The following is a 23,434-nucleotide window of genomic DNA, read 5'->3' on the forward strand; positions in this document are numbered from 1 at the left end:
TGTGGATATGAAAGTGGTGGGTAAATGGGATACCATACAGATAACCAAGGTTATATTTTCTCCTAAGTTGTAAAAATGTAGCTAGATAAAATTTGAAGGTCCTGAGGAGGATAAAATGCTTTTGATGTAAAGCCATCTTTAAAAATTCTGTAAGTTACACAATCCAGGGAAGCCTGTGGTACATGCTGTGTATGATTTAAGAGATTTCTAATATATTGAATATCATCAAGCTTAGAGATTACTGTGCAGAACTATGCAGTATTTGACACCTGTTAACGTTTTTGTTGAGATTTGATTATTTAGGTATAATATTCTTTCTTTTCTACTCTAAATTACGTGCCTATAATTTAGAAACTAATGTTTAGTGATTATTTGGCACATCTGTTTAAATAAAGCATTCCATTTCAGTAAAATACGCTGAATTGAAGAGAAAAACTTGCTCTAGTTTTTGGTACACAATGTTTATGAATCTGGCATTGCTAGTGGTGATACTATGAAAAGTCAGTGGAATTCAAGATCAAGGTTTAACAGCAGATTTGCTTAATAAAGCAAGCGTCTTCTATTTGCATTTCAAGAATTTCATTTTTTTCTGTTTTTAGTTAAGATAAAATTTAAAAAATTATGAACCATGTTAGTCATGAAAATAAAATTTTTGAATTGTATGGTTTTCAGTATTTCTCTACTCAAGCAGTGTAAGTTTGTGGCTAAGAATGCAGATTCAGGAATTAGACAGATCTGGGAAGCGTTCAGGTTCTGCCACTAATTAGGTCAAAAAGTCCGTTCAAAGTCTCAGTTCTCTTAACTTTAAAATGAAAATAATAATAGCATCTATTTAATTTGGTCACTGTAAGCATTAAATGAAAGATGATTTCCATAAAGTTCTTGGCATAGTGCTGGGAATACAGTAAGAAGTTCATAAATAGCAGCTATTATTTTAAATAATAATATAAAAAGAAATAGTGAGAATAAAACTATGTAATTCGAGAATATATATAATTTGTATATACGTAACTAATGAGGGATTCCTGGTTATTATTATCATTACCATGTTGATAAAACTATGAACAATGGATTTCAAGCATCCACTCATTATGTTAATCAGCTCTCTTACTGGGAAACCACGAGGACAGCTATCAGAACTGTGAATGCCAATTGGTGATGCTATAATTTCTATAACTTACCAACATCCTTTGATAATTGTTTAGAAGAGGTAAAATGAGCTTTTAATTTAAAAATTGATGTCATGACTTTCTTTAGGTGCCAACTCCATGATATTTTGAGCTGCACTGGTCAATTAAATTCTGCTATAAAATGATGACTTGCTGTTTCCTTACTTGTTCATTCTTGACTTTTTATTTTTGCATAAAATGTATGATCAGATTTGCTGCCTTCATATCTCTCTTCAAACTTATAGTCACCCCGAGCTGTTCTAAATTTTAGAGAAAAATATATTTAATTCCTAAATCTACTCATTTTTAGGATACATTTTAAGGGACAGGTATGAAACAGTGAAAATAAATAACCACAAACATACACATATACAAGATAGTATACAAGGCAAAGGAATAAATGGTAAATGAAAAATTCTTTACATAGACTGCATTTTAGAGGTTTTCCAGATGGTAGCATCTATATTATTCAGCTGCTCCAGAAAAACTGTGGTGATTGGGAGAAATAAACTTTTTGGCTATGTATTTCCTCCCTTTTTTTCCTTCTTACGCATTGTTGTTTGGAAACTTACAGTCTACCTTACTTTTAGAACATTGTTCATCATAATGTTAACTATTTTGATAAAGAAGAAAATAATTTAGATTCTCAAATTTTCAGCTTTTATTTTCTTCCATTTGTAACCATCATCAAAAATAAAATTTTATCCTTTTGACACACTCTTAGTTTTCGGATATATATGTCCCCTTTGAGATATTGGAAACTATACTTCATAGTCTAAGCCTGAATTTCAGGCTTATCTTTCTATTGTAAAATGAAATAAAGAGTGATGATAACACCAACCAACAAAACATTAGTATGAATGGTATGACTTGTTTATTTGTTATGGTACAAAATCCCACCCCCAACAAATATTTAAAGCCTTCTTGGTAAGTGGTTTCTTCTCAGGCTTCAAATAATATATATTTTTATTTTACTACACTGATAGTAAAGAATATTTTAAATATAATGTCATGAAAATATCTTTTAAAACTAAAATTAGTGATACTGCAAATATTGACATCTTGGTTACATAACATTTGATACCATTTTACCAATAAAACATTGAAAATTAATATATCAAGAAAAAAATGTGCCTAACGAAACTACTCTTAAAGTATACTTTTGTATACTGTTTGTTTATTAATCAAAACTCTATTATAATAATTGCTGTGCTGGTAATGATGCTCATTTTTTCTTTAACTTCTGCAATCATAAAAATTAACGGTGAATTCAATCAAAAGAAAACATTAATAATGAATTGACTACAAATGGCATAATTGTGCTTACATAGATAACTGCATTGTAATGAAGCTAATGTAAGGGCCACGAAAACAATAAATCTTGTGTGTAATCCTATTCTGTCAGGAAGGTATGCAGCTAAATTCCTATCCTTCTTTTACATTTTAATAAGGCCAAACTATTCCAATGAATAACGAAAAGACACAAATATTATAAGAGAATCTGTTTACTTATTCATTCATTCTTCTATTAGTTCATGTATTGAGCTCCAAATATTCACAGTCATTGTTAAGTGATAAAAATAGCATTAGGAATACACATAGTCTGTACTCTCAAAGAGTTCTTAATCCGAGATTAGAGACAGATAGATCAACAAAAGCAATAATGATGTGGTGTGATCAGAGTTATCATGTGTTTAGGATGGGAAGCACAGAGAGAAGCCACTAGAGCAGTCTGGGAGGCTTCTAGGAGGAAGTGTGGATTGAGTGAGTGTTAACTAACTAAACAAAAATTATCCAGACAGTTTACAGAAGTCAAGCACGTTTCCAACATGTACAAATGTACAAAGGCATGAAAGAGCCTGATATGTGCAAAGAAAAAAGTTCCATCTCAAAGTGGATAGATGGACAGATGGATAGGTATGACAGTGGGGTTCAGACAGGTTAAATAATTAAGGTAATAGAGCTAGTTAATGGTAGAGAAAGAACTGGAACAAACAAAACAGATTTTTTGTTTTAGGGATAATCTAATACCTCAGGACAAGGAGTCTTTGATTCAGTTTCCACTCATGAATTTCAAATTCCACAGCTCTCAAAGTTATAGCAACATCACTGAGTTCAGAAGGGCAGTATGCTTACCATGTCTTTTTTTTTTCTTCTTTTTTTTTTTTTTTTAAATTATACTTTAAGTTCTGGGTTACATGTGCAGAATGTGCAGGTTTGTTACATAGGTGTACATGTGCCGTGATGGTTCACTGCACCCATCAACCCATCATCTACCTTAAGTATTTCTCCTAATGCTATCCCTCCACTAGTCCCCCATCCCCAGCAGGCCTCACTGTGTGATGTTACCCTCCCTGTGTCCATGTGTTCTCATTGTTCACCTCCCACTTAAGAATGAGAACATATGGTGTTTGGTTTTCTGTTCCTGTGTTAGTTTGCTGAGAATTATGGTTTCTAGCTTCATCCATGTCCTTGCAAAGGACATGAACTAATCCTTTTTTTTTTTTTTTTTTTTTTGAGACAATGTCTCGCTCTGTCGCCCAGGCTGGAGTGCAGTGGCGTGATCTTGGCTCACTGCCAGCTCCATCTCCCGGGTTCACGACATTCTCCTGCCTCAGCCTCCCGAGTAGCTGGGACTACAGGTGCCCGCCACCACACCTGGCTAATTTTTTTGTATTTTAGTAGAAGTGGGGTTTCACCATGATAGCCAGGATGGTCTTGATCTCCTGACCTTGTGGTCCTCCCGCCTCAGCTTCCCAAAGTGCTTGGATTACAGGTGTGAGCCACCATGCCTGGCCAAACTCATCCTTTTTCATGGCTGCATAGTATTCCATGGTGTATTTGTGCCACATTTTCTTTATCCAGTCTATCACTGATGGGCATTTGGGTTGGTTCCAAGTTTTTGCTATTGTGAATAGTGCTGCAATAAATGTGTGCATGTATCTTTAGAGTAGAATGATTTATATTTCTTTGGGTATATACACAGCAATGGGATGGCTGGATCAAATGGTATTTCTTGTTCTAGATCCTTGAGGAATTGCCACACTGTCTTCCACAATGGTTGAAGTAATTTACACTCCCACTAAGAGTGTAAAAGCATTCCTATTGCTCCACATCCTTTCCAGCATCTGTTGTTTCCTGACTTTTTAATGATCACCATTTTAATTAGTGTGAGACAGCATCTCATTGGGGTTTTGATTTGCATTTCTGTAATGACCAGTGTTAATGAGCTTTTTTTCATATGCTTGTTGGCCGCATAAATGTCTTCTTTTGAGAAGTGTCTGTTCATATCCTTTGCCCACTTTTTGATGCAGTTGTTTGTTTCTTTCTTGTAAATTTGTTTAAGTTCCTTGTAGATTCTGGATATTAGGCCTTTGTCAGATATATAGATTGCAAAAATTTTCTCCCATTCTGTAGGTTGCCTGTTCACTCTGATTATAGTTTCTTTTGCTGTGCAAAAACTCTTTAGTTTAATTATACACCATGTGTCAATTTTGGCTTTTGTTGCCATGCTTTTGGTGTTTTAACCATGAAACCTTTGGTCATGCCTATGTCCTGAATGGTATTGCCTAGGTTTTCTTCTAGGGTTTTTATGGTTTTAGGTCTTAAATTTAAGTCTTTAATCCATCTTGAGTTAAATTTTGTATAAGGTGTAAGGAAGGGGACCAGTTTCAGTTTTCTGCATATGGATAGCCAGTTTTCCCAATGCCACTTATTAAGTAGGGAATCCTTTCCCCATTGCTTGTTTTTGTCAGGTTTGTCAAAGATCAGATGATTGTAGATGTGTGGCATTATTTCTGAGCATGGCTAGCTCGTGCTTAATGCTCTATGAAAAAACTAGCTAGGTCACCAGTGCATAGGTGAAAGTGATCTCCTCTGTATCATGTACTTCAGCAAAAATGACTGGAAATATTTTAATAAAGATGCTGACAATGACGGTACACCCGAAAGAGTTAGTATTACCAATTAACTTACCGTTCAATGCTCAGTGGTTTTCACCTTAGACCTCAACAGACCTAGTATAGACAATTGGAGGAACTCGTGCTGCTGTATGGCATCCTAGTTTAAAGGAAGAATTTTGGTAAGCAACAGAGATAGTTTGATATTAATTTCAGTAGAGCAACAATATGTGTAAACTAGAGTATGATGTAAACATTGTCTTCAAATTCAAGTCACATTGATTTATATCCTGAAAATAAACTCTAGAATGACAGATCTAATCTCAGTTTACATTAATTGACTAAACAGTGATTGAGGTGATAGCTATATATAAGGCATTTTTTGGCTTGTGGAGGTACAAAGGTAAACACCATTTTCTAACCTAAAGCAGCCTACTGTAGACTGGAGGATGTTTATGGCAGTAATACTAAAGATCATTCTCCAGTAACTGGAAAACTTACCTGTGCCTCTTTTTACAATAAACTTTATAAATTTTAAAAACTGTTTCTTTATTGACCTACTGTTGTAACCATAAACCTTGGAGGTGGAACTTATCAGTTCAAAGTATATTTACTGACTGCCTATTAGGTGTGCCAAGCCTTCTGTGAGATGCTAGAGATACCACATGAATACGAATTACTTCTTGCTTTCAAGAAACATTTGGTCAGGTGTGAGACATCAGTTTCAAAATGTATTAATAAGTGAATTCAAAACTTATAAACCAGACAGAGAAAGAAAGAAAATGTTATACACGGTATTGCTTTTATCTTCCTTATCTTTCTGTAAGCTCTTGAATACTTTTTCTCAATTTCTCAAATTCTCCTCTGAATTTTGTGTGACTTTGGGTTAGTTTTGTTTAGATTACTGCATTGGTTAAGATTCTTGGTGGTAACCAAAATAAATCAACTGATTAACTTAGGCAAAAATGAAAGAAAAGAGAAGAAAAAGTTTGTAAGAAGGATAATGCTTTACTCATTATATAAAATGAGAGGCTCAAGAAGGATTCAGGAAAGAACAGAAACCCACTGTAGCTTCAGGGATCTCGGTAGCAAAACTCACAATTATTTTCATTGGAAATAGCCCAAATCCATCTGTCTTCTTCTTTTATGTCTCTCCAAACAATATCCAAATTCCTGGTTGAGAGAATATGATTGCTCTAATGTGAATCATGTGGTTATAGCTTAGATAAGGCAAGCAGCAACAGCATGGTTTATAGTTCTGCTAAAACCACAAGGAGGAGAGTGGTTTTCCAAGAGAAGTGTGGGGTGCTGTTACTAAAAGTTGGGGTGGTGGGTGCGGTGCAGACTGAGAAGCTAAGAACAGTGTTTCTCAAAGTTGAGAAATGTATGACCTCTTTTAATTGAAAAAGAAATTATTGGGCCGGGTGCGGTGGCTCAAGCCTGTAATCCCAGCCCTTTGGGAGGCCGAGACGGGTGGATCACGAGGTCAGGAGATCGAGACCATCCTGGCTAACACAGTGAAACCCTGTCTCTACTGAAAAATACAAAAAACTAGCCGGGCGAGGTGGCGGGCGCCTGTAGTCCCAGCTACTCGGGAGGCTGAGGCAGAAGAATGGCGTGAACCCAGGAGGCGGAGCTTGCAGTGAGCTGAGATCCGGCCACTGCACTCCAGCCTGGGCAAGAGAGCCAGACTCTGTCTCAAAAAAAAAAAAAAAAAGAAAAAGAAATTATTATACCCCTCCTCAATGTAGTTTTAAATTATTTTTATTTGTCATCATCATCAATATTTTAAAGTGTTTGAGCAGTTTGTGTTTATTAATATACTACCCTCTTTTATAAGATTATTGAATGTGAAATCATAGAAAATGACTAATTTTGGTTTTATGGTTTAAAACAATGTGAAACATTACATCTACTAATACTGTAATACTGTATTTCTATTGTTCTACCCAGTGGTCCTGGTAGCTAGGGATGGTGAATAGTTTCCCATAATTTCTACCCCCGATTCATACTCTCCAAAATAAGCTCACCAATTAAATGCAAACAAAACTAAAACAGTGCAAGAAATTTTATATGGAAACATTGCTTTACTGTGACAGATGATATTGTTTGCTGAAACTGAATCATTGCTCAAAATGTAAATATGAAACCAAGAGCTACAGGCAGGTTCTTTTAAGTTTGGCATGCCTATGCCACCATATGCTAGGGGATAATTCAAAATGTCCTCCACTATTCTTCATCAAAACAGCTTCATAAGCATTGTTTCAAGAGTGCTCAGTGATATCTATTTAACCTTCATTCATCATGAAAATATTACTTGTGTATTAAGTCCACATCTGTTCTTTTGTCATTAGCCTCAACAATTAAAGTGAACTATTGAGTCTCAATGTTGTAGTAAAGAAAAATGCAACAGGTGCTGAAATGATGAAGCAGCATTTGGTTATAAGCCAGATATCCAGGATGTGCTTATGTAGAAAATTTTAGACAATTATAAAAATAAACACATCAAATTTAAAAAATTATCTGAAATCAGAGCTAATTATCTCAACCTGCCAAAGGTTAGTTTTTCAATGTGTGCTTTCAGTGTGGAAAAACAGTATGCATTTAATAATTTTTCCTTCCCACTAGATTAAAAAAAATTTACTGAGCAGTATCTGCACAGATTTGTCCAAGGTGCTATCAGGGAGACAAAGGTAACTAAAACGTAAAGGCTGAAGATAAGACACACACATCATTATCACAATGCATTACTGTAGTACACCTTCTGTCTGAGAACTACTCTAGTAAAGGAACTGAAAAATTGCACAGTTCCTTTTATTAAATGTTATTATTAAATGAAATAATTATTTCATTTTCAGGTGCTGGGAATACAAAGAAAAAAATAGATACCAGTGTTTGTCCTCATGGCTTTTGCTATCTTGTGACAGAAACAGAATTAGACAAATAATTTTGCAAATATTTAATTAATCACACATGCTACAAATACTACAAGGAGAAACACTGATTTCAGAAGAGCGTGAAGGAGAGGTCCTGACCTATTTTGGGCTTTTAACAAAGGCTTTCCTGAGAAGGAATCTGAAGAGATTCCTCATATGGCATAGTTGAGGAGGCTGACCATAGAAGAAGCAACTCAGGCAGTGGATACAGCAGACAAGGCAAGAGAAGGAGGGTTTGCAGGACTGGTGTGAGTTGGGGATCTAATTGTCTGGAACATAGTGTGATTTGAAGAGGAGCAATGGGACAGAGTGAGAGAGAAGTTGAAGTCAAATCAGAGTGTGGTCTTGAAAACCTTCCTGGAATACTTAGCAAATAAAGTACTTGGTCTTTATTTTGTAGGTTTCTAGGAGCTGTTGAAGCCATTGGGGCATGGTATATAACCAGAAATAAGACATGTAAAGATTACTTTCTCAAGAATACACACAGTGCATTGCACAAGGCAGAATCAGAGTCAGACAAGTTGTTCTGGAGGCCATGACTGAACCTCAGGGGAACTGGAATGAGTGACTGTAAGAGCAATGGAAGGAGGGCTAGGATTAGAGGTAAGGGTAAGTGAAATGGCAAATATACATTTGAAGCTTTGAATTTGGATGGTTGTTTTGCGCCAGTGTCAGAGTTATGGAATACAAGAAAAAGACCAAGTTTTTGCCTACAGATGAATATAGTTTATGAATTTCAGGTAGTAAATGCTTATTTTTAAAGGAAACTAACATCTAATAGGTAGGTATGATGAGTAAATTTGTGTGACAAATTTTATTTAATACAAAAGTAGAAAAAGAATCTATTTTTTTTTTGCAAATGCATTTATTTGAATGGTTTATAAATCATCTTTGTTTAGAAATCACATTCATTTTTTAACCCTTGTATTTTTGATTTTTTTCTTATTTCCCAATACTGTTAACATTGAAGAGGTGGGGAAGAAATATGTAGAAAAAAGGCTGTTGATATTGTAATTCTTGCCTCTTAGCCAGGAGCCTAATGGCCACCTTCTGGGGAGAGACTTGGCAGCTGGTTTGATTGGGTGAGTTAAAGGGCCAGGCTGGAGCCAGGTAATTTGGCTGTCCCTCCAGTGAGGCATCTTTACAAACATTTACAGCTGCTTGTTTATTCTCTTTCTAGAAGCTTGATTTGTAACCTCTATCAATTTCTGAGTATTTAACTAATTTAAACAGGAGAAATAATCAACTAATCCCACTATTGCCAAGAATAACCAGCCAGGTTGAACCAATTCCAGACCTCTTAAAATTATTTTGCACTTACATAACTTATGAAGAATGTCTTGCTAGTCCACAGTTGTTTTTCATTTGTTCATTCTGAAAGTCTTACTCTGGTCACCCATCAGTGTCAATAGAGTCAACATAATCTCTCTGTGAGCATTCACATTTTATCTCTAGTTGTGGAAGTTGCTCAGTAAACTGATTCAGTTGTTGGATGGGACATTTTTGCTGGGCAGTGTTCTAGACCCAGTCCTAAAACTGGCCTAGAAAGTATACTTCATTCTGATATTTTAAGAATGGGAAGAATGAATGATTTGAAGCCGAGAAGAGGTAGGTGTTTTCTTATTTGCAGGATATCTACCTCTCTATGCCCTAGAAGAAAAAAATGACCCTAGATGTAGCTTGGAGTAGCTTCTGGAGCTCACCTGGGGAGTAAGTAGGGAATCAAATAATCAGAGCTGCTCTCTCAGGAACTTAGGAGTGCAACTTTTAAATCTTTCAAAGAAAAGGTACAATTGCTACAATTAATTGAAGTTTTGGGGTCAGTTTTATACTCATCATAAATGTAGTTTTAAATTGAAATGTTCACAATCATGTTTTGACAGCAGTTGAAAGACTTAAGCAACTAAATAAGACAAAGCATGTGTTTTTACCTTTGGTATTTTTCCATTTTGAAGTTGACACCCATGAAATCATGTGTAATTTAAAGAGAATAGGGTAAAGTTAAAGAAACGAACTGTCTAATCCTTACTGTCCATAAACTTAATCCCACGTCTCCGCATCCCCCTCTGAGGCACACACTTACTTTCCCGTGAACTGAATACAATGATCACATGCCATTTAATGAAAAACATCCTTTATAAAAATTGACTTTAAAGGAATCATTTGGCAGACATAGGTTTTTTTTTTCCCCCTTGAAATGCCTCAAACACTCCTGATGATAAAATTAAAATGGAAAGGCTCAAAGTATGAAATCTCAAGGAGAATTTACAGAGACCTGAAATCTGCTGTAGAATCATTTAGTAAAAGGCATAGAAGCATTAAACAATCTTCAGAGATTGCAATTTGACATGGATTGGATAAAGAAGGTAAGTAGAAATCTACGTATTTCCAAGCATTGGAATTTGGATTATTTTGCTATCTACATTGTGATGCAGAAAGGGATTTTGTTTTACTATTGGATATTTCATAAGAAAATGAATGTTTCTAAAAACACAGGCAGATCTTGACACAAGAATATGCTCAATTTGGTTTATTATAGCAATATGTCAGGCTCTGCAGCTTTGGTAATACCGTGTTTTTATCTTATCAACATATACTTTCTCTCTGATGTTCTGTAATCTTCAACATCTTAAAAATATACAATTGAGGGTGAAAGACCGAAAAAGTTGTTAGATTTTAACTTTTGTTTGCAGCATAAATATCCTGGGGAAAACTGCACAGAGAAATGTGTGTGTACAGTGTATCCTATAATGACATGTATTGTGCTATTATGCCCAAAGCATTTCATAAGCACTTCCTTGTATAATCAGAAAAATCAAAATAGAAAATCAATGGAAAAAGCGGTCGAAAATTTCCTTATCTTCTTTTTAAAACGACATGCACTAGTTTAATAGAATTCAAATAAAGAGATAGGAAAGTTTTTATTTTTATGTATTTCATTCTTTTCACTGGTGCCTCTTAATCTTGAAGCAAATATTCTAGTCTGCAATTCAGGAAATAGCATGGCAAGGGTTCTTTATGAAGACAAATTGCTGCTAGGTCTTGCCAGGCAACAGATTAGGAATGACTTTATTTTTCGAAAGCTCATATAGGGCCTGTGGCCACAACTGAATAATGGTTAAGGTTATAAAATAAAATATCCACAGGTACATGAAATGCTAATAATGGTAAGAAATCATTTGGTACTTTGAAAATTTACTGATTTTTATCCTCTGTCTCTCTTGAAAAGTAAGCCTTATTTTGAAGAGATGTGGTCTTCCTGCTGTGTGCACATAATTAGCAGTAATGGGAATTAGACAAGCACACTTAGTGCAAGCTCATCCTTGCTTTAAGTTGTGCTTGTCAAACGGGGATATAAAATGAGATGTGCTGTTAATGCTTCAGTGCATTGTGGACATATGGCAGGCTTTTAGCAAAGAGGCACCCTGGGAGGATATTTGCTTATTTTTCGTACATGTCACTGAGACTCACAGCACCCTTTCTCTCCTAATGCCTAATAGAGGGTACTAAGAAAACAAGTGACTGAATTTATGACCTAACAGAGATTCCTCATTCATAATAAATTAAGGCTAATGTGAACTGTCTTAATTGAAGGTTAAATAATGCATTATCTGCCCATGATATTCTTGTTCTCCATCCTAAATTTTTATAGAAACGACTATAATGTTAAAAAAGCAAACTCCCACTACAGACAGATTGGAAACTGTAGGAAGAAGAGAGTGTGGTTAACATTATTTGAGATTCTACTATGAGTTCAGCAATGTTATAGTGTTTTCTTTTTTTTTATCTTTACCGTACACTTTTGAGGCAGATATTATTCTCAATTCTTAAATGAGGAAACAAGATAGTTTTGCACCTTGCTAATAATTATGAAATTAGTGAATGAAAAAGGTGTCATTAAACATCAAATCTGTGGGACCATGCTCTTTTCACTACCAATATTGCTGAGAGCTCTTCACTTACCTTCCTTACCTTCTGGATTTCCTGACCTGAAGGGCTGAAGTTAAAAATCTATCAACTCTGTACCAGGATTCTCCTCTTCTGTTAAAAAATACCCTTCTTATGAAAAATCACACCTTATGATTATACAGTTATAAACTGACTTAGTTTTCTCTCAAACTTCAGTGAGGATTTTGAATATTCTTTAGTTCCTATTCTTTGCACATTCTGTTATTGTTCTGATTGATTTCAGTGTTCTTGTGCATAATCCATCCAACTTCCTCACCTCAACTTTTTCCTTCTAAGCTCCTCAGTGCAACCAAATATATGTCTTTTATGTTCTCTATACTTTAGAAAACAGATACTGCTGGACATTGTCATCATCTCTAACTATTTTATTTTTGAAGTATTGGGTTATTACTAAATTATAATATTCCCATGATTTGTAGTAAGCGTGACTATCCAAAAAAAGACTATTATTTTCCAGCATCTACTACAGCTAGTCTTAGCCAAATGACTAAGTTCTGTTCAAAATATATGAGCAACATTTTGTGTATAATTTTCCATAAAGGTAGTTGAGAGGAGGGACTTATTTTTTTTTTTCTGCGTATTGGCTCGACAGCTCATGTTCTATCTGGAGTTCCAGCCCTCCTTTGGCCCATGGGAAGGAAACCATGAGCTGAAGGATAGAGGACAAGACAGAAGGAGGAGAATGGTTCTTTGTTTTTATGGAATGCTGTTCTACCCGAAACTGCCTGTTTTTTACACTTGTTTTACATGAGAGCAAAAAACAATAACAATTTCTGTTTTCTTTCAGCCTGTGTTATTTTATTTTCTCAAATTCTACAAAATCTAAATCTCATACATTTACTGTCAGTTTTTTGTCAAGTCATCAATGATCCTATGCCCATTTCTTCCAAGCCAGCCTGGCATCACAGTTAATCACATGCACAACTTCTTTACCAGCATTGTACCTACTACTTTCTTTTTTTGTGTGTGTGTGTGTGTGCGTGTGTGTCTTTACCTTTTTTTTTTAAATTTATTTTTTATTATTATTATACTTTAAGTTCTAGGGTACATGTGCATAACGTGCAGGTTTGTTACATATGTATACTTGTGCCATGTTGCTGTGCTGCACCCATCAATTCATCAGCACCCATCAACTCGTCATTTACATCAGGTATAACTCCCAATGCAATCCCTCCCCCGTCCCCCCTCCCCATGATAGGCCCCGGTGTGTGATGTTCCCCTTCCCGAGTCCAAGTGATCTCATTGTTCAGTTCCCACCTATGAGTGAGAACATGCGGTGTTTGGTTTTCTGTTCTTGTGATAGTTTGCTGAGAATGATGGTTTCCAGCTGCATCCATGTCCCTACAAAAGACACAAACTCATCCTTTTTTATGGCTGCATAGTATTCCATGGTGTATATGTGCCACATTTTCTTAATCCAGTCTGTCACTGATGGAACACTTTTACACTGTTGGTGGGATTGTAAACTAGTTCAACCATTGTGGAAAACAGTATGGCGATTCCTCAAGGATCTAGAACTAGATGTACCATATGACCCAGCCATCCCATTACTGGGTATATACCCAAAGGATTATAAATCATGCTGCTATAAAGACACATGCACACGTATGTTTATTGCGGCACTATTCACAATAGCAAAGACTTGGAATCAACCCAAATGTACCTACTACTTTCTATAGAAATCAGTGAATACAATCTTAGCCTTCATCCAGCAATCTGGGACTGTGTGGGTTTTTTAGAGCCTACCAATATATTTGTACATATTTTTCCTTAGTGTAGAATGCCAGTCTCTCTTTGATGATTTGAAAAATTCTAGTCTCTTAAATATCCCATCTCTGGTTATCTCTTTCTTGCATAATGACATGCCAACTCAGACTCAAATCCAGGAAGATTCCTCATTTGAACACCACCTCCTTCCAGCCCAACACACCTGGTTGTTTTCATTATCAGGTTTCCTGGTCTTCACAATTTATTTTTCCTTTTTTTTTTTTCTAAAATTTCAACTGGGTCTTTGACATTTTTAAGGTGTCAGCTAAATTGCCTAGGAATCTAATTAATACTAGTGGAAAAGAGGTACAAAAATCTAGAATTTTTGGAGAAAGAGTTGCATTAGTAGGAGAATGTTGAGAGATCTTTCAAATGCAATGTTCAATATTTGCATTTAAATCTGACAGAATTTTTTCTCGTTTATCTCTAAGGTATTGAAATATTTTAAATGGCCTAGTGAAATATGACTGCTAACTTAAAAAATGCACATGCCTACCTTTCATTTAAATTTTCTTGGTTATAATATCAAGTTGTTCCTATCTAGTTGGAAAGAAATTGTTTTAATTTTGTGTAACACTAAAATATACAGTATAGTATTGCTAAAAGCAAGGTTCCCATCAAAAGTATCTGCTACTCAGTATTTGTGAAACCTCTGGTTTATAACGCTTTGAAATAAAATTGAAATTCCTTGAAAACTCTTAAAATGTCTACAGCTTTGCTATATACGATACTATAAATAAGTAGTATATTGACAAATGGTATAAATAAAGAAATTCTGCCAGGATTTTTAAGTTGTTTATAGAATCTTTAGAATATTTGGCAACAATTAAATTTCTGAGAGGTTTAACCAAATTCATCAAGCAGTAGACTTGTTTTTATATTTTTTTATTTAATTTATTTCTTTTCTAATTTATCTGCTATCAGAGATTAGTAATAGCTGATTTGGTTGTGCCAACTATAGTCTATAGAAGACTTCCTAGATAAGATGTTGCTTTTATCAGTTATTAATGACTAAGATAATATATTTTAATACTGACAAATGTTTGAATTTAATAAAATATAGTTTAGAACACATTACAGATGAGGACTATGGAAACATCGGGGGCCAAGTGAGTTGTTGGTCACATTTGTTGCTAGTCCAAAAGGTGGCACTGAAATCCAGATTTTAAAAAATTCTTTATCGTCATAGTTTTTTCTCCTATTACTAATACTGATCAAAGTCCTTCAAATTCTAGTGATAATGAAGTAGCTCTATATTGAGAAAATGACCATGAAGAAGTAGAAAATATTTAAAGGGACTGAGAATTGGTCAAAACCAATAAAGATATGTAAAAATGCTTTACATGTATGTTGCATTTTTTTGCTTTAAAAATAATTTCATATAGTCACACGAGTTTTCTAATGACATTTGCCTTTTAAAATAAACTTTTATTTTAGGATAGTTTTTGGTTTACAAAAGCATTTTCAAAATAGTGCCAAGAGTTCCCTTAGGCTCCTCACCCAGTTTCTCTTATTATTAATGTCTTACATTGGTTTGATACAGTCCTCACAATTAATGATTCAGTATCAATGTATTATTATTAACCGGAATTCACACTTTATTCAGAGTTTTTAAACTTTTATCTAATGTCGTTTTGCTGGTTCAGGATACCATCCAGGATACCCAATTACATGAAGTCATTGTTATGTTAATTCCTTAGGCTCCTCTTGACTGTGACAGTTTCTCAGACATTTCGTGTTTTTGATGACCTTGGCAGTTTTGAAGAGTATTGGTCAGGTATTTTATATAATGTCCCCAGATTGGGATTTGTTTAATATTTTTCTTATGATTGGATTCGGGTTATGGGTTTTTGGTAGGAAAACCACAAAAGTAAACTGGCGCTGTGATCAAATCCTATCAAGGATACATACTAGCAACATAATGTGTCACTGTTGATGCTAAAGTTGATCACCTGGCTGAGGTAGTGTTTCTCAGGTGTCTCCACTGAAGAGTTTCTCTTTTTTGTTTTTCTCTTGTCCATACTGTACTCTTTGGAGGCAAGTCACTTTGCTCAGCCCACGTGTAAGAAGTGAGGGGTTATGCTCCATCTCTTTGAGGCAGAGTATTCGCACAAATTATTTGGAATTTTTTAAGCACAGGAAATTTGTCTATTCTCTCCCATTTGTTTTATTTTTTAAGACTATGTATTTATGTCAGTATGGACTCAAGGATATTTATTTCATAAGTTTTTAAAATAACATAATACTACTTTATTTTGTTGTTCAAATTTCTTTAGTTTTGGCCATTGACAGCTTTCACCTGGTTCCTGTGTCCCTTTGGCATACCCCCATCATTGTGGGGTTTCATTGAGCACTTCCTCACTTTCTGGCACTACAGGATGCTCCAGGCTCATCTTGTGTATTTGTTGCTCCAGTCCTAGAATCAGCCATTTCCCCTAAGAATCTGTGATTCCTTTTATTGCAGAAAGATATTAGACACCAAGATCTGGGTGCTGGGTTTGCTTGTTGTTCTTGAATGTTATTACGTCTATGCCCTCTCAACTATAGGGGAAGGAAGTGTATGATTACATACTAATCCATGCATGTGTACATAGTTGCTAATTTTTTAATTATAAGAAAGACTACATTTTTTGTATCTCTCATCTTGCACTATCATTTATCATACACTTGATATGCATAACTATTGCTTTCAGGGCTTTAAATGTATTCTGTCACTTAATCTTCACAACTATATTTGCTGTAGGTAATATTATCATTCTTATTTTAAAGATGAAGAAAAGGAAAATCTGTCTTTTTTTTTTTTTTTTTTTTTTTTTTAAGGGGAACAGAGGGGACAGGGTCTCGCTTTGCTGTCCAGGCTGAAGTGCAGTGGCATGATCATTGCTCACTGCAGCCTTTACCCCCTGAAATCAAGTGATCCCTCAGCTTCAGTCTCCCAAGCTTGGACTACAAGCATGCACCACCATGCCTGGCTAATTCATTTTATATTATTATTATTATTTCAATAGTTTTTTGGGGGAACAGTTGGTGTTTGGTTACATGTATAACTTCTTTAGGTGCAATTTCTGAGATTTTGGTGCTTCCATCACCTAAGCAATGTACACTGCACCCATTGTGTAGTCTTTTATTTCTCACCTCCCTCCCACTCTTCCTGCAAGTCCTCAGAGTCCATTATATCAATCTACACCTTTGCAACATCGTATCTTAGTTCCCACTTATAAGTGAGAACATACGATGTTTGGTTTCCCATTCCTGAGTTACTTCACTTACAATAATGGTCTCCAACTCCATCCAGGTTACTGTGAATGCCATTATTTCATTCCCTTATGTGGCTGGGTAGTATTGCATGATTGTGTGTGTGTGTGTGTGTGTGTGTGTGTGTGTGTATCCATCCATACATATATATGTATATATGTATACATTTTCTTTATTTATTTGTTGATTAATGGGCATTTGAGCTGGTTCCATATTTTTGCAATCACAAATTGTGCTGCTCTTAACGTGCATGTGCAAGTATATTTTTCATATAATGACTTATTTTCCTCTGGGTAGATACCCAGCAGTGGGATTGCTGGATCAAATGGTGGTTCTACTTTTAGTTCTTTAAGGAAACTCCATACTGTTTTCCATAGTGGTTGTACTAGTTTACATTCCCACCTGCAGCGTAAAAGTGTTCCACTTTCACCACAGCCATGCCAACATCTATTATTTTTGATTTTTTAATCATGGACATCCTTGCAGGAGTAAGGTTGTAATGCATTGTTGTTTTGACTGGCATTTCACTGATAATTAGTGATGTTGAGTATGTTCCATGTTTGTTGGCCATTTGTATATCTTCTTTTGAGAATTGTCTATTCATGTCGTTAGCCCACTTTTCGATGCAATTATTTGCTTTTTCTTCTTGATTTGTTTGAGTTCCTTGTAGATTCTGAATATTGGTTATTTGTTGGATGCATAATTTGCAAACATTTTCACCCACTCTGTGGGTTGTCTGTTTACTCTGGTGATTATTCCTTTTGCTGTGCAGAAGCTTTTTAGCTTAATTAAGTCCCATCTATTTATCTTTGCTTTTGTTGCATTTGCTTTTGGATTCTTGGTCATGAAGTCTTTGCCTAAGCCAGTGTCTAAAAGAGTTTTTCCAATGCGACCTTCTAGGATTTTTATGGTTTCAGGTTTTAGATTTAAGTCTTTGATCCATCTTGAGTTGATTTTTGTATGATGTGAAAGATGAGGATCCAGCTTCATTCTTCTACATGTGGCTTGCCAATTATCCCAACACCATTTGTTGAATAGGGTGTCCTTTCCTTGCTTTATGTTTTTGTTTGCTTTGTTAAAGATCAGTTGTGTGTAAGTACTTGGCTTTATTTCTAGGTTCTCTATTCTGGTCCATTGGTCTATGTGTCTGGTTTTATGCCAGTACCATGCTGTTTTGGTAACTATAGCCTTGTAGTATAGTTTGAAGTTGGGTAATGTGATGCCTCCAGATTTGTTCTTTCTGCTTAATGTTGCTTTGGCCATGTGGGCTCTTTTTTGATTCCATTTGAATTTTAGAATTGTATTTTATAGTTCTGTGCGGAATGATGATGGTATTTTGATAGGAATTACATTGAATTTATAGATTGTTTTTGACAGTATGGTCATTTTCACAATATTGATTCTACCAATCCATGAGCATGGGATGTGTTTCCATTTGTTTGTGTTGTCTATGATTTCTTTCAGCAGTGTTTTGTAGTTGTCCTTGTAGAAATCTTTCACCTCTTTGGTTAGGTATATTCCTAAGTATTTTATCTTTTATGCAGCTGTTGTAAAAGGGGTTGAATTCTTGATTTGATTCTCAACTTGGTTGCTGTTGGTGTATAGCAGTGCTACTGATTTGTGTATATTGATTTTTGTACCTTGATACTTCACTGAATTCATTTATCAGATCTAGGAGCTTTTGGGATGAGTCTTTAAGGTTTTCCAGGTATACGATCATATAATTAATGCACAGCAACAGTTGGACTTCCTCTTTACCAATTTGGATGCCCTTTATTTCTTTATCTTTATCTTGTTGGATAGAAGTAGATAAAGGACATAGGACATAGGACTACCAGTACTATTTGAGAAGAAGGGATGAAAGTCATGCTCGCTGATTTTTTTTTATTTTTTCTTGTAGAGGCAGGGTCTCCCTGTGTTGCTCAGGCTGGTTTTGAATTCCTGAACTCATCACGGCCTCCCAAAGTGTTGGGATTACTGGTGTGAGCCACCGCACCTGGCCAGAATCTCTCTTTTGCACAAACAGTTTAAATAGCTTTTCCAAAATCACATTTTAGTAAATCATGAACTCAGGTTTAAATTTATGTAAACTTATTACAGAACCAGCCTTTTTAACAACTATCTTATATAGCCTTCCCAATGTGTAATGTAACTTTGAAGAAATTAAAATGATTTCCATGGTCAATACTTATGAGTGTAATTATTTCATAGTCACAATATATGCAATAATTATACTCATTTATATTGGATGCAGATTTTAAAAGGTAGGGCTGAATAATTACAACCAAGTCTAAATGAGATTCAAAAATTAAAAAATAATTTATATTATTTTAATAGTAAATATTCAATATTTACTACTAAGTATCTAATATTATTTATTAAATTATTTAATATTTACTATTAAAATACTGTTTTAAATTATTTATTAATAGTATTGTAATATTTTTAAATAAATGCTTTTACTGAAGTATATAATATATTCGGAAAAGTATATAAATCAAACTTACAGCTTGAGAGATATTTGTAATGTGAACCTACCTATTTAATTACCATCCAGATTAGGCAAAAGAAAACTAACACCCTGGAGGGTCTTGCCTTTATTCCTGTAACACCTTAAAGATAACCACTATTTTGACTTACAGCATACTGATTAATTTTTCTTCATTTAAAACTTTACATAAATAACATAGTATGTGCTATTTTGTAATGTGTCTGGCTTCCTTGCTCAACATGATGAGATTTATCCATGTTACTGTGTGTAGAAGTTTGTTTATTTTTATTGCTGTAAAGAATTTCATTATCAAAATGTAATACAAATTATTCATCCATTCAAATTTTGATCATTACTTGGATTTTTTTCCAGGGTTTTGTTCTTACTAAGTAACATTCTTGTATGTGCAGTCTTGTATATCTTTGGGTATATACCTAAGAATAGAATTGCTGAATTATAGGGTGTGTTTATTTTCCATTTTAGTCTGTTCTGATAAATAATTTTCCAAAGTGGTTGTCACTGACACTTGGTATTTTCAGTCTTTGAAGTTTTACCCTTGTGTTTTTACCCAGAATTTAAAATCAGCCTGTCAATTTTCATAAAAATTCCATTGGTAGTGTTATGGGAACAGAATTTAATCTATATCTCAATTTGGAGAAAACTGAAATCTTTATAATATTGTCTGAATCCACTAATATGATATATTCTTCTATTTATTCAGGTTTTATTTAATTTCTCTAAATCTTTTTTAGTGAGCAGACACATCTTTTGTTAGATTTGTTCCTAAATATAAGATATATTTGATGCTATTGTAAAATAATCTGAGTCTATTCAATAATCTGTTGAATATATCTGTGAATAGCTATAGATACCTTTGTTTTCCAACCATTAGTTTTTATTATCTTATTGTGTCTTCAATATAATATAGAAAGAGCTATAATAACACTCAATCCCAATCATGGAGAAAAGTTTTTAATGTTTTCTCTTTAAGTACAATGCCATTTTTAAAAGAGTGTCCTTATCAGATTAATAATAATCTTCTTCCTCTTAATTTAGGTTTTGTCATGCACACTATCGAATTTGGATGGTCAAGTATTTTTTCTTTTTAGAATATTAGTGCTATGACATACATTGATTTTCAAATGCTAAAATTGCTTTGTGTTTTTAAAATAAACCAAATATTGTCATGATATTTTTCTATTTTACATCTTCCTAAATTGTTTGCCAATACAGTGTTTAAGATGTTTGTACGTATGTTCTGGGTGAGATTTGTTTGTAAATTTCTTGATATGGCTTTGTGTGATTGTTATCAAAATTATGCTGATATTATAAACCTAAGTGGTTTCATTGTTTTTGTTCTCAAAGTGATTTTTTAAGATATGCCTAATTTCTGCTTATATGTTTGGTTAGAATAAATTGTTTATGCCTTTGTACCTGAAGTTATTTTTTTTTGTGGAAAAATGTTTAATTTACATTGAATTAATTATAAATATAGGGAAATTCAGATTTTATTTTTTTCTTATGTCAATCTTTGTAAGTTCTGTGTGAATGTAACTATTTCATCTAAATTGTAATATTTGTTGGCATAAAACCCTTTGTCTGTTTCCATCTTCCCACTCCCAAATAATAGCTATTTAAAGCTTTCAAAATTTGATGAGTACTCTTTTTTGCCTTCCAATGTATATTTTTACATGTTTTACTTTCTAGGTCATTGCCATTGGGATTAATAGACAAAAAGTCAACTGCTCAAATAGTACTTTTTAACTTATAAATCCCCATATTAAGAATTGTGAAAGTTGAGGTTTATTATCTACTTTAATTTTAAATAGAAAAATCAATAAATTATATGTATGTGGGTATGTATGTATATATGTATGTGCATGTGTGTATGGACATAGGAGGAGAGAGAGAAAAACGAAACAGGAAGGCTTTGAGAACCTTATCAATGTCAGAGTAAACATTGGATAGGTTATCGTGCTTTTCACAAATATTTCTCATTGTTTTAATATCCTTCAACAACTGCAAATATAAGCAATTTTGGTAACAACATAAGTAGATTGATATTGTAGGAGTTACTCAGATTTTGGTTCCTGCCTTTTACATAAGTGCTTCTCAAAATGTGCCCCCAGCATCACTAGCAATTTGGGAGCGAATTAAAAGCAAATTCCTGAACACAAACCCACACCAAATGAATCAGAATCTCTCAGGATAATACCCACAAAACTATCCTGGTAATCAGCTGTTGGGAGGAGTCTTATCCACTGAGGCTTGAGATTAACTCCTTGCTGCTAATTAAGCAGATTAGCTTTATCAAAAGTTTAAAGCTGCATAAACGTACTTTTGAGATGCTTTTTCAGCAGAAAAAGGAAGTTCTCTACCTGAGCTGAAGTTGAGTATTTGAGGTAGTTGAGTATTTCAGCACTAGAACAGATATCTATACAGCTGAGATTGTAAGAGTGAAATCTTTTTGTGCATTTCACTGACCTAATTTAAAATTTAAATTGTTTGTCTAACCCCAAAGTCTGTTTATTTGGTTGACTAAAGTTCTTACATTTTACCTCTTTTTTAGATAAAGGAGAATAGGAATAAACTAATTGTACTAAACTCAGCCATAATGATTCAGAGGTGGACATGATATATGTCCACATATTGAAAATGAAAAACAATTACTACTTGTCATTTATTAGTCTCTACTAAAACAGTGCCAGTTTAGAATGGTCTAGAAATATACTCACACACAGACATTTGGAATATCTCTTCCTAACAATTAACCAAGACTCCCGTTCATCTATTTGTACTTGGTAAGTTGTGTACCAATGTTTCAATATTTTTTACACTCAAGCAATAATATATCCGATAATAGGAGGATGTAACCATTATTTCTGTTTTGCTTCTAAAATTATGAAGTCATTCTAAGTAGATATTAGAATTTCCAATGGTAGGTTCTCACATTAAGGAATTAACAGCTACTAACCTGGGTGTTTTGTGAAATTAATAAACTGCTCTTTTCTCCTGTGTGACCACGTATCTGGGTTCCCTCTGTGCTGTCTTATATCCTGTGCTCCTATAGCAGGATGCCACTCTCCAGGACAAAATGATGTAATGAATTCATTCTGTCTATATTTACTATTAACTTGTATAGCCTATAAACCACCTGGCTTGAATTGTCTTTGAAACATTGGATGGTGTAAGACTGAGAGACATAGTCTTCATTCCTGAATTGAGTTTAGCTCATGCATAAGGATAAGAGATTAGTTGAGTGGTATGGTTTGGTGAATATAAACACTTTGATCTGCAGCTTACACAGTGTTTTAAAGTGATTTTTCTGCATTTGGTCTAGTAAGACTTTCATTTGGTCACTGTATTGGAAAAGAAAACATTAAAGTAATTTAATTTGACTACCCAACAGCAAAAAAACTAAACAAGAGATTGAGAACATATAACATGCACACACACGCACACACACACCCCTATCTACCTAGCTATGTACTTATTTATATTAACATTCTTCCTTCCTCTTAGAAAATGAAAACCAAAATATTATGACTTAAAATGTGGCCATTGATATTACCAACAAGTATTAAATACCTTTATTAGAGTAACATTTATGAAGAACAACTGTAGGAAGTCTTTGTCTTCAGGAGGTTGTGTGAGAAGTTTGTGCCTTATTACTTTTGACTTCTCAAAAAAGCAATGAAGTTATATTTTGGGGTGTTAGTTCTCTCTGAGATCCTTAGTAAAAATTTATTACTGTTGTGACAAATTTTAGAAGATTCACTTTAAAAAAGAGTAAATTATGAAGAATATTTAAAGAACATATTTTTATTAAAAATCTAATCTTTTAGACTATTTTTCTTATTTTCTCATGTGCATTAATATTTATATAAAAGTATTATTGCACAAAAGCAGAAATATTTTTCTTATAAAAAGTACATATTAATTTATAAG

The sequence above is a fragment of the Chlorocebus sabaeus genome, chromosome 23 (assembly GCF_047675955.1).
Source record: "Chlorocebus sabaeus isolate Y175 chromosome 23, mChlSab1.0.hap1, whole genome shotgun sequence".
NCBI classification, from domain to species: Eukaryota; Metazoa; Chordata; class Mammalia; order Primates; family Cercopithecidae; genus Chlorocebus; species Chlorocebus sabaeus.